This window comes from Anthonomus grandis, chromosome 1, assembly GCF_022605725.1.
Source record: "Anthonomus grandis grandis chromosome 1, icAntGran1.3, whole genome shotgun sequence".
Lineage (NCBI taxonomy): Eukaryota > Metazoa > Arthropoda > Insecta > Coleoptera > Curculionidae > Anthonomus > Anthonomus grandis.
In genome coordinates, this window is record NC_065546.1 from 36,637,397 (window position 1) to 36,653,924 (window position 16,528).

At 31.9% G+C, this 16,528-nt stretch overlaps 1 protein-coding gene across 3 annotated transcripts in view; it reads right to left on the reverse strand.

Annotated features, from left to right (window-relative positions):
* The window catches only part of LOC126738206 (ankyrin repeat and fibronectin type-III domain-containing protein 1), a 495,291-nt gene that overhangs the window by 156,901 nt on the left and 321,862 nt on the right, over nt 1-16,528 (reverse strand). The window lies entirely within an intron of this gene.

The following is a 16,528-nucleotide window of genomic DNA, read 5'->3' on the forward strand; positions in this document are numbered from 1 at the left end:
AATATTATATATTTATTCCGATTTTTGTATGTGACGTTATATTATGTAGATAGATAGAGGTAGAGTATAGGCATACCCAGGTATTTATATACCTAGGTGCCTTTAAAATTAAGATTAATGTACATTATTTATAGGTTTTTTTGGAAATTAATAAATAAATTATTAAACAAAAAAAATATATCAGGTTCCTGGTCTCATCCCATACACCACCAAAATTTGCAAAAATTCCATTTTAGACGATTTTTTTTTGAGCCCAATATTAACCTCTAAAAATGCAATATCTCGGTTAATAAGAAACCTACGATCCTGCGGATGGTCTCGTTGGATTCAGAAGGACGAAACTAACTATTGGAATTTTGGTGATAGATCATATGGAAACCGAGATATCGACCTTGAAAGTTTAGGATTTTTAATTTTTTGGGTACTTCCGGGCATCTTTTTTCCCTCATTTTTTTTAACGCAATTTTTTTTTTACGATATTGAACTACCAGCGACTATTTTTCGGGTACTTCCGAGCAGGCATTTTCTTTCGCCGAAATACCAGCGTTTTGCTTTCATCTCATACATTACCAAAACACCGGCTTATAACGAGATGTGAGCAGATTTGAGAGAATAAGAGCAATTTAAAAATCTGCAGAAATTGTTTTGAAAAAAAAGTTTTGACATTTTGAGGCACGGCCTCTAATCATGGCATTAGTATAAATTAAGTGCATTGAAAATTGATATTTCCGCTTCCATAGGCTCTATCGCTATAATTCCAACGATTTTTTTTAACTTCATACTTTTGGATCCTCAGACCCTGCCATTTTTATTGAAATATAGGGATAGGGATAGTTGTTGGAATTGCGTGATGCTGCTACACTTCTATTACGCAAAAGTTATTTTTAGTACACATTTTCAAATAGTACAAAATTGTATTCATATTCTCATATTTTATAGTATTATTTGTCACCTAGTTTAACTTTATAATTATATCAAAAATGGATCCATAAGCCATTTTGTGGCCCAAGGCTTCACATCACTGAAAATTGATGAAAGTGTTTTAATACAACAAATATTTAATTACTACAAAATTTTATTAATATTTTATACTATTTGTCTCAATTAACCTCGTTACTGGAGCCAGCAGGCCCTAGGGAGGAAAGCAAAGCAACCCTAGCTTGACCAATAAAAAAAAATAAAAACAAACTCCCGCTGATTTATTACCAAATGTTTTTTCATCCCGCGGCTTTTGTCATGTATAAATTTCAGTTTTATGTGGATTTTCCACTATAGTTTCATTGTGTTTTATGATTATTTGCCATATGGGAAAACACTGGGAGCATATTGATTTTTTTGTTAAATGAGCATGTTTTTGTGCAGCTCATTTTATATTGATATAATTTAAGATTAAAAAAAATATTAAATAAGTTTTCGAAAAACCTTTTTTTTTTGAAGCAAATGCCAACACTCTCGGTATATCTCTCCCAAGATAGTCACATTTAAAACCCTTTTCAACCCATTTTCATTATTTATCTTCTGAGGGTATTTTTTGAGAATTTCCTGGGTGAGGCCTGACGTAAAAGAAACTCATAGCATAAATATAGCCAAACTTCTATTGGTCACCATGTTTTACATTAAAATTATATTAAAAATTTGCCTCTCAAAGGGTTTTTTTGAAGGTTGTTAATTTAAATGCAAAATTTATGATAAGTTGATTATTGGAATTACGTGATGATCTGAGTCCATGCACAAGACGTTTTTAGCACAACTCTCTCAACTTTCTACTGAAATCTTGTAGTATTTGTCACTTCCTTTGTTACAAGAAGGAGGAAACATTACTATATATATTATAGGAGCTTCATAAAGCCTCTTAATTTGAATTCCAAATTGAAAATAAATTTATTTATCGTTAAAACAGCAAACATAATTAATCGTTTACAATAGATAAGCGATTATGATAAATAGAACCATGCTTCAATTTCGAAACCGTTAATACAGGTGCAAACCTGTGTGGCAAGGCCCTTTTAAAAAAACGAATAATAAATAAAAAACAAAGAATAGTAATTAACCTGACCAATATAGATACTTTTTTTAATACAAATTTGTAATAATACAGTTTTTGTTTTTCAGTGAAAGAAATTCTAGAGGGATTTTAGGTTTGATAGACGCGCAAGGAATGCAAAGGAAAAACATGGCATGTAAACAAATGCTACTTGTAAAGAACAAACTTTAGATAGAGGCGAGTGGATACCAAAGCCCTGAAAATATATACCGCCATTTTCGTGTGTTTTTATACATTAATTGTATTTACATTTAATTAAATTAAATGAAATTAATTCACATTAATTTCAAATTAAATGAATCGTTCCATTGTTGTTTTTCAAGAAGATATTTTTAAATACTCCTATTTATAATTGTTTAACATCCTCAGGTAATTAATTCTAAAATTGAGAGTCTACAAAAACAAAAGATTTTTTTTAAATTTGCGTTTCTATGCTGTAGCACTCTAAATAAGTTTATAAATCTAGAGTTATACCAATCAACATGATTTCTAAAATTATTTATTAAATATAAAGGCTCTCCAGTTTTTAAAATATTACAAATAAAGGTGTCCATATGGCATTTTCTTCGTTTTTTTTTCATATTTAACATAGAATTGTTATTTAAATATGAAGTAATATGATTCCTAAATGATATTTTGAATGTAAAACGCATACAGCAGTTTTAAAGTTTTTGTTTAGAGAAAGCAGTCGCTTTGAAAACATCAGAGTAATCGAGCAAAGAACGAACTAGCGAATTACATAAATAATGTTTAGTTTATTAGACCATATAGCTTTTTTAAGCAATGTTAAGCTTATTTTTAATAGGAGTTTGAAATGTAATATTACTGCCAAAATAGACGCCCTAATTTTTGACCTTATTGACTACTGATAGCTGAACCTGTGCATGAATCTGTGCATGAAAATTAGAGGAAACCTCAAAAGCAGTTTTGCCACGACCTAATACTGGGTTAAATAAGATTTTGAAGCATTTAATTTAAAGTTGTGTTCTTGTGAAAAATTGTCCTTTTCCTTATATAATCTAATAGGGGATATCTCCCCAATATCCTTTTTAAATCCTTAAGATTTTGACGAAAGATACAATTAGAAATCATCCGCATATTGCTGTGATGTTGAGTGTTTTATACAAGATATCATGTCACCAACAAATAAAGAAAAAAGCAATGGACCCAAAATGGAACGTTGTGGGTTACCTGTAGATACAGTGTGGTAAATAGAATTTTCAGTGCAAGATTTTTTATTAAGAGCTACGCAATGAGCAATTTTTTCTTTATTAATTAATTCTTTATTTTTTCTGATTTCATTAAAAAGGTTAACCAAAATGGTAGAAGTATGAAAGTTATTTCTAAAACTTGCCTGGCATTCAGGAATTAACACGTTAACTACCGTGTGTACCATATATGGACACAGTCAATTTTTATTCAGCGCCATGTGTACCACCAGTGGACACAGAACTTCTTACCTTCCAAGCCATGTATACATGGGGCGGCCACATTAAGCGTTGACTGAAATGTATGTATGGATTGGTCTGGCGTAGGAAATAGTTTGTTTGAGAATGGCTCGGGAATATTTTTGTTTTTCGAAATAATATGACACAAAATATTGACGTTTTTAAATGATTAAGGTTTATTTTTTCAATGGGCAGTAATTTAACATGTAAAATTGTTATTTATAATTATAAAATAAACAAACTAATTTTAAAAACAAAATACTTCAAAATGAAAAGATTATTTTATATTTTTAAAAACATGTTTCTGGAAAAAACACTCCATACAAATAAAAATATTTTCGTCACAACCTAGACATACGTAGGAAACTCTTTTGGTATTTTTTACAGCATAATTACGCCCCTGTTCTTGTGAGTTTTTTTCGTAGCAATATCTGCACCTGCCACTTTTTAGCTTTTTCTCGTTATCTGTCTTTTCGGAAACTTTGTGCTCTTTTGAGGGATTCATTGGGATTGGCGGTACTGCCGTTTCCAAAAGAGGCATGGCAAGATTTTCTTTGAAAGTCGTTATTGAAATTTTTTTCTCGTTAATTTTATTGTACAGATTTAAGGCATTTACGACTGAGGTACCTGTGATAAATTCAAAGGCCAATTTTGTGTACCATTTAATTGACTTTCTAAGAGAATTTGAATAAGCTGACATTTGGTCTGACATATCAACAAATAATTTGGCCTTATTATAGTCGATTATTGCAGAAGGTTTGAGCCTAGGACCCTCTCTATGGTGTACTTCCTTTAGTTCATCTGTATGTTTTGTGGATAAGAAGAGCACGTCCCTCTTGTCATGCCACCTCATAACAACAACTTTATTTTTATTTTGTTTTGCAACAATTTCCCCTTTTTTTAATTTTGCATCAACTACAGACTTTGGTAGGTTTCTTCTGTTTTTACGAATCGTTCCAACTAGATGAGTTGATCTATTTTGCAAGTTTTCCGCAAGAGGAATAGAGGTGTACCAATTGTCTGCAAAAAGGGTCCGGCCACTATCAAGCAATGGTTACAACATTTCCATAACAATAGATTCCGCAACCGATTGTCCATTTATTTTCTTTTTACCACAATATACTTTCAGGCTGTAAGTAAATCCTCCATCTAGACATACTTTATAAACTTTAATGCCGAACTTATGTTGTTTTCCTTTTATATACTATCGAAAGGATAATTTACCTCGGAAAGGTATCATGGTTTCATCGATGCAAAGAGACTCTTCTGGAATAATGCAGAAAGAAGCATTCTTGTTCAGCATATCAACAAGGCATTGAATTTTATGAAGCCGGTCATTAGGAGGACAATCTTCATTATTTGCCAAATGAAACATACGAAAAAGCAGCTCAAATCTATTCCGCGGCAAATATTTTGATATTTCGTTTTTATATAATGGATGTTTGCGCCAATAATCTTTTAGTGATGGTTTTTTATCCAATCCCATCCAAATTAAAATAGCAATAAATGTTCGTATTTCGTTATAATTAGTATCCACCCATGCATTTAGGCGAGAATATTGGCTAATATTTTCATTCGTTATGGCAAGAATAATTTGCTGTTCCGCGTATCTATTTGTTTCGACAACGATCTTATTAATAACATCGTCGGATACAAGTAATTCAAAAAAATGAAGTTCATCCTTACCGCGCATTTGGGTCTGCAAGGTTAGTGAAATTCCAATATTCATTGGTATATAGAGTGAATGTCGAAAAATTTCCTGAAGCTGGTCTCCACTCCATTCTTTCATCATTGCCTGAAGAATCTATGTCTATATCTAACTGAGCAGATGTTGAAGGCTCTGAAGTATCTAAAAAAATTGAGGGGTAGTGTATAAGAAGTATCATTACTAGGAAGAAAAAAAATATGAATTTTAGACGTTAAATTTGATATACATAAGTATTCCACTTAGTTTCGTACGCGAGTTATTATATTGAAACTTTTTACAACACTGTTTTTTTCTAATAACATTTTAGAAAATAAACTATGTATAAAAAATGGAATTGCCAAACCTCCTACGTACCTAACTGACATACATACTTAATTTTTTTCTTTTTAGGGCGGTCTTCTTCAGAACTGCTTGAAGATATCTCGCCGGCCAAATATGTCGGATCCAAATCAGAATCTGAGATATTTGAAAACTCGTCACTCATGTCGAGGTCTCTATAAATCTCTATTTCTTCTGCTGCAGCCTCCACTGCTTGTTGTATCTCAGTATCAGAAATAATTCTTTTGCCGCCATTGCTCCTCCAAATTATAGCCCACAAAACAACATGTTTTTACACCGATTCTTATAGAAAGAATGACTGAAGAAGGCAACAAACATAAAATGCACGTGGTATTTGCGCTTCTAGTGAAAACCGTACAACTGCTGCCATATCTCCAGGCGAATCAACATTGACCTTGTACGTGTCCAGATAAGGTACACATGGCACACGACATCAAAAAATAAAACCTGTACAATCAGGCGCCATGTGTACCATATTTGGACACAGCTTTTTTAAACAAAAAAAAGCAAAAATTACATAAATTTTTACACATGCGTTCGTTATGATGCACACAGACACTGTTTTTAATAAAAAAGTTACGTGGCCCGTAGGACCCGGTAATTTTTTTTTCTAATTGGGACTGGCGTGTTAAAGAATGTAATTTAATTAATGCCCAAATTTGTTGGTAAATAGACTTACAACATGAAAGGGCTAGAATTTTTTATTTGCTTCCAACATCTCTGATGTAATAATACAAAATGCTTATGTAGAAATGGCAAAAAAAAACGCTTTATAATATCATAAAAAATTGTCTCTTATTTTGACAGGCGAAAAATAATACTACTAGAAAATATAAACCATTTTTTTCCATAAAATATTATAATAAGAAACTCTATGAAGAAGTGAACATTCAAAGTTAAATGAATGTAGATAATGTCGCTATCACGAACTTATAAATATACCTGGACTGCCAATTCAATGAAAAGTAAATGACCACTACTAGGGGGCCGCCATTTTGCGTGATTGTGTCCTTTCGATGTTGGTCACCCTGACAAATTTTAATTATGCCAACTGTAGGGAAACAAAACAATTAAAGTTTTTGAGAGGTTATGTTTACAAAAATACAAAATAGAAAGTTACATATAGGTAAGAATTTAAGATTGTTGCGTTAGATCTGTGATTTTTCTGGTACTTCTTTAAGAATTTCGTTAAAATTTATGAAAGAAAGCAATCCTTACCTAAAATGAGACAAAGTGTCAATCGACTTGGAATAGATGCGTGCACTTTAAAATATTTGTTTTATCATTCTGATAATCTTAAATCTTATAAATCCTAATGCCGTGAAAATCATGATATTCATTTAAATTTTTGCTTATATTTACTTAACAAATTCAGTTAAAAACACTTATTTTCTTTCTATTTTTACCATTACGAGTTTTACTTTCCTTCCATGTACAGCGTTTCCACATTAATAGGTACAAACATATATAAGAATCAAAATATAGATAATTTTATGAGGGTTTGTAATAAAATTATAAAGGGTTTATATAGAAAAAATATATTATTCTGTCAACAACTCAATATATTATTCTATTATTAACAACACAGACGGACAATTCACAATAATTCGGTTTTGAGAAACTGAACCAAATACCTTTAAATAAAGATGGTGATACATTATTCACGTATTAAATAAGGAGAAAGATACATCGCCTGTTCCTGACGATATACCCAAGCGTCGTTTACAAATCGTCACAAACTAGGCAATCCGCTATACTCACACGTCAAATGTCAATTTCATTACCGTTATTTAATATATTTTTTGTTGGCAAGACTAAAAATTTTCAGAGTGCCAACATCAAAAGGACACAACCACTATAAAAATGGCGGCCACCATGCAGTGGTTATTTTTGGGTATAGTGGCCATATGCATTAGCAGTCCAGGTATATTTTTAAGTTCGTGGTCGCTATATAGGCAACAGAGAAATAGGCAACAATATCGCAACGCCGCTGGATCGCATTGTTGATTCCACTGACACAAGTTATCTTTACCAGTGACGTTGTCACAAAACATTTACATGATGAATATTTATTATTAATAGATTATGCTTTAAATTATAAACAATATTACCGTTTATGAACTCTTTATGCGTTTTTTTTAAGGTACTTCATTAGAGTAAAGGTACTTATCTAATAAAAAGCATTTTTCTGGAAATTAAATATTTTATAAATGAAGGGTACAGGGAAAAACCAGATATGTTATTTCTTTTCACATTAGAGTAATTTGAATTTTAATGTTCAAAACCAATTATTTTTATTTCCAAACGAATATAAACATGTAGTTTACATAAAACAGAAGTTAACATTATTATAAAGTATAATGGTTTTTTGGTTTAGAAAAACTAAATACGGCTTTATTGCAAAAAATCTGCATCACTCAGGGTTTTGCAGGAACAAAAGCAGCAATGTCACCTGAAAACGACAAAAAACAGCTGCTTTTATATTTGAAATAAAAAAGAAGATTTAATTTTTTGAAATTTTTAATATTTATTTATCAACATATTATTATAAAGAAAGTTAGAGATGAGCCATGTTTTGAAAAAATGTCACTGCTTTTGGACTGCAAAACCTCATGAGGCTAATTAGGTCGTTAAACTTAGCCTTTGGAATTGGTAATGAACCTGTAAAAAAATTACAAAAATTAATACATCTCATTTTTATTTAAAACTTTCTTATAACTTACCATCGTATACCGGAACGGGCAGCAAAAATTCTCCGCATCTTAAAGCTGAATTTCGGTTAAAGCTTTTTCCTATTAATCTAGACAAAACTGGTCCATTGTATGTTGAACGGTAATAGATAAGGCGGCTATGATCAGATGATGCCACTATTTCCTTCAAAATCTGGATTTTAAATGGGCATTTTTGTCAATATATTGTGTCTAAAAATGATTTACAATCCAGTATCATATTTTGTGACACACTCACTACAACAAACGGCGATGGTTTGGACCGGGAATGCCTAATGACTTCTTCGAACACTTCCGGGGTCTCAAAGGAGCTCTTTAAATCCCACAATCCTACATTTTTGTCACATTCCAAAAAGGAGTGTCCTCTTATAGGAAATGTAACTTTTATTTCATTCAGATTATGAATTTTGTTGTTTACTACAAAATGAATAAATCGAAAAATGGTAAAGTTTTTATTTTGTCCTCCGGCAGAGTCACAGAAGATTTGCAGTTCTTCAACATCGTCGTCTAAATAATTATTGATAAAATGGAGAAGAAAAGATCCAACTTCGTTTGATCCTTTTTTAGCCTATCCTTCATAATGGGTATAAAAAATAGATTGACCGAAGAGAGGACATGTACATTAAAGGCGCACATAGACAATTGGCGTTTATAATACACGTCGTTAGTGGCAATTTTAGGAATTGAAATATTTTTTGCAAAATCAATACAGATGGCTTCATTTTTGTTGCTTTTTTTTGCAGCTTTTTTGGCTTGCCTTTTCCTTAAATAAAATGCCTCAGCCTTTCTTTTATGCAACTCGTTCATAACGGTTAATTCTCTAATTTCATCAGTATCAGCCAAACTTTAAAGCTTAATTTAAAATTCATCACACGTTGAGCATGTGTCACTTCTAGGGTATCCAAAAGCAATATTGAATTCTTTATTAAAGATTGTTTTGTACGTTTCATACGAGACTTTAGCACTTAGATGCTTTTACTTAAAGAGGTTAAACATCTTTTTGATTGTAAGTTCTTCTGGTAAATAGGTCTTTTTTGTATCTAGACTATAGTGGCTCTGACGACCCTTAAAACTTTTGATGTGGTCACATATCAAACCTTTTGTTAAGTCGTCCAGCTTCCTATGAGTTGCACTATGCTTTCCACGTCTGTCCTTAGGAGCTGCACCACTTCGTTTGAGGCTTTCCTTTATATAATTTATTTTATTTTTTGTAATCCCATGAATGGATCAAAAAGCTTTGGCACACACCGGAATATCACCATCGCGAACTCGAACTCGATACGCATAACTTGCATCATGGAAACTGTCAGTATTCTCGTTTTGACGAGGTCTTCTATGCTGGACAGGTAAGACTGTAATTAAACCAGCTAAATAATAATTTTGCTCATCGTGAGAGCTCAGAGCATTAAAATGTCTCAAATTTCTGCTCTTTGCGCCTCATTAAGTACCTCAAAGCACTTTAATCTTGAGCAATTACAAGGCTGTCCAGCTTCGTGAGTGAATAACTTCAACATTTTAGAGACCTCTGACATCCGACCGGTTCTCTTTCTATTTTTTGAAGGCATAATTTTGTTCTCAACGGATCCCTCCGAATCACTATTAGCCATAATGGTTTATTATTAATCACACAGACAAACAAGAAGTCACACTTTTGCGGTTACAATAATACTGGCACGTTTTTTAAAAATGAATATTGCATCAGCCGGTTTGTTTACATGACATCGCTGGTTTTTTCCCTGGAAGTTTGGACTAAGCTGGTTTTTATTCGGTACGCTATATTTTAGATACTAATTTACGCAAGACTACGTTGGTTGTTTCCCGGTTTTAGTACTCTAAAATAAGCGTCTTCATTCGAAGAATTCAGTGGGGCGCCTCTACCGAGATTTTCAATAAAAAGTGACATATCTGGTTTTTTCCCTGTACCCTTCAAATATAATCGATTTCTTAATAAGTTTTTATTATTCTACGTTTATGACGACAGTTATCCCTTGATATGCTGTTATTATAATATCGGTATTTACTTGTAAAAAGATCGGCCTAAATCGCCTTTTCCCATGGTACGGCACAAACGACACAAGTTTTTACTATCGTAACAGTTCACAAAAACACTTAAATGTGACCTTTTTCCTTCCCTTTTCCTCAAAAAACACAGAACTTCACAAATGCTGAATGTAAACACAAAGCCGTTTCAAGATGACATCATCTTATGTCTGCGGTGTTGCCATCTCAAATTTTTAGAAGCGGTTTTAGGAATAAGAATGTTATAATAATTTTTTTTTGCTTTGAAGTTGTTATTTTTGCGCTTAGAATAACATATATCTATTTCTATTTTTTATTTTTAATCCAAAATCTAACATCAAAAAGTTAAATTAACATTATTATAATATGTGTTAATATACAGGGTGTTCCTTAAAGACATGCTAATATTTAAAGGGACCCATTTTAAGAAAAAAAGTTTCTATGAACATATGTCTTAAACGTCTTAACTGTTAAGATACAGGGTGTTTAAGTTTCAAAAAAAAATCAGTTTTTTAATAATAACTTAAACAATATTGTAGACATTTTTATGAAATTTGGTACATATATTCTATGCATCAAGGCGCATTTTTGGATGTGCAAAAAATATTTTCTTTTCCAGTGGCGTCCCTACAGGTCTTCTATTAAATATTTTTAGTGAAAAAATACTACGCTACTACTTTTTCTTAAAATAAAAAACATTTTTAACATCTACAATAATTTTTTAGCAAATCTGATTATTTGGTTTTTTTTTGGCTCCGACGCATGTTTTTCGCTTAAAAAATAAAAACAATTTTACTGCAAGTTGTTGTTTACTAATTCTAGCCTTTCAATGTTCTAAGTGAATAGATTTTTCCCACGATTTTTTTAACGGTAATATACTTATAGGTCTGAGGTCTTTAACGTGCTTTAGATTACTGATCTTTGTTAAGGTTTTATAATTTCATCCCTCTTTACTAATAAAAATTAAAAATATTGCTGCTAAAAATCATAACAATTTTAAGAGAGAATTTGAGAATGTATTTTACAATTTTAAAAGAACTGACCTACGAATACTATATGAGGATTTTTTCAACATAAATTGGGATATATCTTAGATCATGTCTTAGGCATAATACAGCAGTGTCGCAATTTTATGAAAAAGTATATAACATTCTTGATAATAATGTTCCCAAAACTGCATGAAGAAAACGCACCTATCCTGCTTGGTTTACGCCGAAAATTATCGCAGATTTAAAGTATATTCATTATTCACTGGAAGCGCTATAAGCGATATAGTGTTAAGCAACATCTAAACAGCTTCAAAGAATTGCGTACTCAAGTAAAAAATAACATTAAAATTTCATACACAAATTACTGTACTCAATTAGATAATAATTTAACCACTAACTCTAATAATTTTTGGAATTTAATTAAAGGTTCACGACACAATAACATGCTACTACAAAATATGACTGATACTAATGGAAATCTTTTATCTAAACCTCAAGATATAGCTGATTTATTTCAAAGCTAATATACAATACCTACACATACACTCAATAGAAAAAATAACAACAACAGTTACACTGACATAATCAATATAGCAATGTTTACGGAGGAGGAGGTGTTGCATGCTCTAAAAACAATCAAACCTCAAGCTATAATGGGACCTAATAAAATTCCAGCGTCAATTGTTTCTGATTGTGCACACGTACTTGCCAAGCCCCTAACAGTCCTCTTTAATTTATCCTTCAAATCAGAAAAGTTTCCAGATTCATGGAAGGCTTCTACAATTATTCCTGTTCATAACAAAAATTATAAGAATAAAATTGAAAACTACCGCCCAATAACTACTATCAATAATTTTTCTAAATGTTTTGAAAGAGTTCTTCATTCTAGCCTCTATCCCCGCATGAAAAATATAATTGACTTTCAATTCATGAAAGGCAGGTCAACTACTACGAATTTAGTTACTATCACCGAATTCATTTTCGACGCAATTAATTCAAGTTCGCAGGTAGACGTCATTTACACCGATTTCTTTAAGGCTTTTGACAGAGTTGACCATAGCATTCTCATAAATAACTTTGATCAGTATTACGGGTTTTCCCCACGGTTAAACAATTTTTTTATTTCATATTTAATTAAACGCATACAGCATGTTGAGTGCTATGGTCATAGCTCGATCAAAATAATTTCCACATCTGGTGAGCTTAATTTTGGGATCGCTATCATTTAATTCATTCATACGCAATATCTCTAAACCCCTTAAAGTTTATTATTTGCTGATGATAATAAAATATATTTTAAAATCAACAATATATCTGATTGTATTTTACTTCAAAATGATCTTAGCTCATTAAACAGTTGGTGCAAAAATAATAACCTACCACTTAATGTTGCCAAGTGGACAGTGATGTCTTATAGTTTAAAGAACAATCCTATCCATTACAAATATTTAATAGACAATACTGCTATTCCTAGATCAGTAGTTTTTAAAGACTTGGGGGTTACATTCAATACCAGTCTATCTTTTGTTACACATATTATACAGTGTGGTGACTTTAACTGAAATAAATTCAGTTTTTAAAATTTATCTCGCAAAATTCCTAAGACCCGTCGATTTTTGTTTATTTTTTTTCACATTTCAAGATAGTTTTTGTATTTTTTCACCTACAGGGGGGGCCCAAATTAACCCCAACTTTTTTTTCAAATGGAAAGCCACTTTTTTTAAACTCTCATTGAAAAGAGCCCTTTTTCTTGATTAAATTGCCCTATTAACTTTTGTGATAATCTAAAGGAGAAATACGAAAAAAAAACCATTAAATTATTAAAAGTTGCGTTTAATGTATAAGATGCTCAAAATGAGCACCATTTACTTGTTGGCAAAGCCCAAGACGATAATAAAATTCGTTTCAGACATTTTCTAACACTTCTGGAGATATTTGTCGGATTTTTTGCCTAATACGTTCTTTGAGTTCGTCTACGTTTCCTGGTTTGCTCATATAAATTTGACTTTTCAAATGTCCCCACAGAAAAAAATCAAGTGGCGTGAGATCGGGAGAACGTGCCGGCCACTCGATTGCACCCCTTCTACCAATCCATCTGTTTGGAAAATTGTCATCTAAATACTGGCGTACATTACGGGCATAATGTGGGGGAGCACCATCTTGTTGCATCCAGATTCTTTCATCATACAAATCTGGATCGAACTGACTCGGATATAAGGCACGTAAGACTGGAACTAGTTCATGTTCAAAAAAGTATCATTGACCAGTTAAAGTATCATTGAAGAATATGGGCCCTATAACTTGCCTGCCAATTATGCCAGCCCAAACATTAGTTTTCTGGGGATATTGTGTATTAGTTTCCCTTACCCAGTGTGGGTTCTCGTCAGACCAGTAGCGACAGTTCTGCTTATTAACATGGCCATTTAGGATGAATGTAGCCTCATCAGAAAAAAGGATCCACTCCGAAGATATGCGATTTTCGTCAATGGCGTTCATCATTAATTCAGAGAACTGAACTCTGCGATCTGGATAGTCTTCCAATAACTCTTGAACGGGTTGCATTTTATAAGGTCGTTTGTTTGCACTTTTTAAAATTTTTAGCACAGATTTATGATGAATAGTTTTCGCGAGCTACTCTTCTAGCTGCAGTTACCGGATTTTCTTCCATCGCTAACAATACATTAAAATTTAATTGGGTGTTTTCATCGATTTCAAAAGACCTGTGTCTTGAAACATCCCTCACGTGCCCAACTTCTCGAAATCTGCTTTCGATTTTACTAACCGTACCTTTGGTTAAAGAGGCAAATCTGGATATTTCTGCCTGAATAAGTGGACAACTTCTAGCTAAGTATGACTTTTGTCCCCATAACCAATCATCATTAAGATTTCAATCTTGTGGGATTCGGATAAATAAGGCATTTTTTCAATATAAGTTAACTTATTTCTTCTTCTTCTTCCTCAAATACAATGGACTCGCGTCGTATTTCGACGGCTGCCCAATATTGTTGTTTATGGACCTACAGTTTAACGTGGGTTCCGAACCACAATGTTTTGTTTTTATAAGACGTCACACACAACCATGCTCATGCCGGGATTCGAACCCGAGACCACACGATTGCATCGTGAACTCTTTGCCCATGGTGCTACCGGGGTCGGCAAGTTAACTTATTTAACAACTGGTTGAAATTCACTTTAATAGTGACACTACAACAATGCCAGGAAATGTCTCGATACCAATAAAATAAACAAACACGCCAAAAATTTACCAACACAAAATATTTCGAGACTTTTAATAATTTAATGGTTTTTATTTTTTTTTCGTATTTCTCCTTTAGATAATCACAAAAGTAAATAAGGCAATTTAATCAGGAAAAGGGGCTCTTTTCAATGAGAGTTTAAAAAAAGTGGCTTTCCATTTGAAAAAAAAAAGTTTGGGTTAATTTGGACTCCCCCTGTAGGTGAAAAAATACAAAAACTATCTTGAAATGTGAAAAAAAAATAAACAAAAATCGACGGGTCTCAGGAATTGTGCGAGATAAAATTTGATTAGTTTTAACTGAATTTATTCCAGTTAAAGTCACCACACTGTATAGTAAGTATAGTAAGTAGTAATACTAGATAAAGTAAGACGTAGTTATAAAGTATTGGGTTTTGTTATTCGTAATACTCAGCATCTTAACAATATATCTACTTTAAGAACGTTGTATTTTTCACTAGTTAGAATCTTTCTAGAATATGCAAGTTTGGTCGCCTTTTAATCAGTATCATATTCAAGATATCGAAAATGTACAACGTAAATTTTTTAAATATCTGTGGTTTAAGTGCGCCAGAGTGTATCCAGACATCTGTTTTCCACACAAAGTCTTACTCAACAGATTTTCCATACAATCGCTTAATGACAGACGCAAATCAACTGATCTGCAGTATTTGTAGATCAGCAGTATTTTTGGGAATTTTAAACTTTCAGATCCCCAGAGCTTCTACATGAAATCCTACTAGTTTTTATTTAACCGAGGCCAATACCAACACTAATATTGTACTAATACTCTAAATTGTCTCCCTTACGCAGGGCTGGAAATTTGTATAATTCTGTACAGTGTAATCAGTGTGACATGTTTAGCTACAGCATTAAAAATATAAAAAATGTAAATTTTATAGTTTAAGTAAAATTTTTTTTTATATTTTTAGTTTTTTCTGTTTGAGTGGTGTAAATAAAATAAAATAAAAATAAAATAATTTTTTTTTCCAAATATTGCAAAAATCGTCTTTAAGAATTGCATTAGAGTGAATAATTTTTAAAAGTTAACTGATCCATTAGAGTAAATTTAAATTCAGATTTGATTTTATCATGGTTATGTGATTTATAACATTGTATTTTCTCATTAGATGATGTAAATCAGAAAACGTATCAGGAAGATCAGATTCCTTGTTACGCCCGAGATTTTGAGCCAATAAATTAAAATAAGTAATTTTTCCCTAGAATTGGCATGTTTTGTGTAATTTCTTATTTGTCTGTAATATTGCAAGGCTGCTTAAGTTTCTTGTTTTGAATATTTTATTATTGGCTTTCTCCCTTTCCTTCATGAACAATTTGATGTTTCTGGTAATCCACAGCGTATAAGGTTTATCCCGTATATTTCTAATTAAAAGAGGTATATACTTGTTTGTTAAAGACGTTGTATTTTTATTGCAAATTTCAACTTTCCTATCTATATCAGGTGTGTAAAATATTTTATCAATTTAATTGACTTGCTCCAAATGAAACTGATTTAAATCTACATTTTCGTAATTTCTATATTGAATACCTTTAATGCTAATAATTTCTTAATTAATGCTAGTTAATTTTTCCTGTATTTTGCCTAAAAAAGCAATATTTAAATCTCCCACAAATATAATCTGGTCATACAAAGGAATAGTTAAACCAAATATTTTCTCCAGCCAATCAATTAAATGATCAATATTAGAAGATGGTGGATGATAAAGAGTGATGAACAAAATGAATAAATGTAAAAATTGTGACAATAATTAGAACTGCGTGGTGCTACGTGGTCTTTGTCCACACACGAGCTTTTTTAGTAGACATTTTTAAATAGTAAAAAATTCTATTAATATATTATAATGTTTATATCAATTAATCACTTTTCCGAAGTCCATAGGCCCTAGAAAATATAGCAACCCAACCTTAACTATTAAAAAAAACAAAACACTCTTTACTGGTATGTAATTTCAGTTTTATGTCAATTCTCCGATAT